This window comes from Sinocyclocheilus grahami, unplaced genomic scaffold, assembly GCF_001515645.1.
Source record: "Sinocyclocheilus grahami isolate Dianchi unplaced genomic scaffold, SAMN03320097.WGS_v1.1 scaffold4710.1, whole genome shotgun sequence".
NCBI classification, from domain to species: Eukaryota; Metazoa; Chordata; class Actinopteri; order Cypriniformes; family Cyprinidae; genus Sinocyclocheilus; species Sinocyclocheilus grahami.
This window is the reverse complement of record NW_015509598.1, coordinates 1-1,468: the sequence shown is the minus strand read 5'-3', so window position 1 is coordinate 1,468 and position 1,468 is coordinate 1. Positions and strand designations below refer to the sequence as shown.

General features: G+C 34.6%; 1 long non-coding RNA gene across 1 annotated transcript in view; it reads right to left on the bottom strand.

Annotated features, from left to right (window-relative positions):
- LOC107576952 (uncharacterized) overlaps positions 1-1,103 on the bottom strand; it is a 12,082-nt gene extending 10,979 nt beyond the window's left edge. Inside the window, exons 1-2 of the long non-coding RNA XR_001608144.1 lie at positions 1,094-1,103; positions 248-253 (exon numbers count right to left, since the gene is read on the bottom strand). This is a non-coding gene — a long non-coding RNA (uncharacterized lncRNA). The remainder of the gene's footprint in view (positions 1-247; positions 254-1,093) is intronic.
- Between the last annotated feature and the right edge of the window lie 365 nt (positions 1,104-1,468).

Sequence of the window (1,468 nt, the reverse complement as noted above, 5' to 3'; positions counted from 1 at the left end):
CAAAGTATTTATGTATTCTAATAAATAAAAATGATACTATACTATGTGTAAAAATTACTTTCAGAGAATGGCAGCTCCTATCTAATGCGTTAGTAACATTTTAATTTAGCAAAATTGTTTAAACCGTCATATTGAACCCACTAAACAAAATTTCCAAATGAACAGCACCTTTGCTAATTTCAGGAGATAAAAAAAACTAATTTATCACTAGAAAAAGAGAAATGGAAAAGAAAATGGAAATGACCACAGAGCACTGGATTTGCCTCAAGTAATTACTTTTGAATACTATTAATTAAAGACAGTACAGATAATATTATCTATCTCAGTTTAAGAAAATCAGGTTTGGGTCTAATTAGTATGTTCAAACCTGTTGTAAAATTGTGTGGGCGAGACTGACTTTGACCCACAAAGCTCTGCAGACCAGACTAGAGGCACTTGCTTCGTTAATATGCTAATGCGGAAGATCAAATGAAGTTAAAAACACACATTACGACCCATTTCTTTGCTCGCAGTGCTCAAATCTGCAGTGCCCATATGACCTGAGTCCCACAAGGCTTTTTAAAGCCATTCTGTGGAGAGTGGTCTCTATCTTCTCTACCCGCTGGCCTAACAGCATCTTACTCATTCTCTACAAACGAAACACGCTTTTAGATGGATGGAAAGATGGAGAGGAAAAGGAAGCGTTTTGTTGCCAGACCCCCCTCCTCCACCTTTTTTAATGCACAGGTTTTCATACAAGTGCATTTCTGAAAGGCGAGAACATTTTTCCCAGTATTAATAATGCAGCAACGGACAGCCTTACATACATTATATCAGCACACAAATTCTCAAATGATACCTTTCAATAGCTAAAGTATGGAATAACTGAAAGCTGTCACGGCATTAGCTCTGCTGTATAATAATTATAGTTTCTACAGCCTACTTTGTGGTTTTTCATATCGGTCACATAAATTTGCACTGCAAATAGTGAAGTTACTAGTTTATCTACTTATCCTTTCATATAACATATGAATATGGTAATCAACTAGCTACATTTTTGAGTAGCTTGGCCAGCACTGGTCTTTCTCAATGTCCTCTTGAGATCCATTTCAACAACGTCTGAAAGTGCACTAGAAAGAGCTTGAAAAAGATTTGGTTTTGATACTCAAGTCATGTTAATGAGATGGTACAAAATGATGATCATTTGAAGCTGATACCGGGAATACATAAAAACCACTTGGTTTTGTACTTATCTTTATTATTTAATCTGAAGAAGAGGAATGTATGTCTTTCTCATGCTCAATGAGACTTTTAAACCACCAGCTCTGATAATAAGACAAAAGACTCTTATCACAGACTGCGATGACGTGTTTCCACAGTTATTAACGTCATAAATGTAGAAAATATAAGTTTTTTATATTTTCATTTTCAAAAAATGTAATGTACATTTATAACACTATGCTATATTACCATCAAATTGCATATAAAT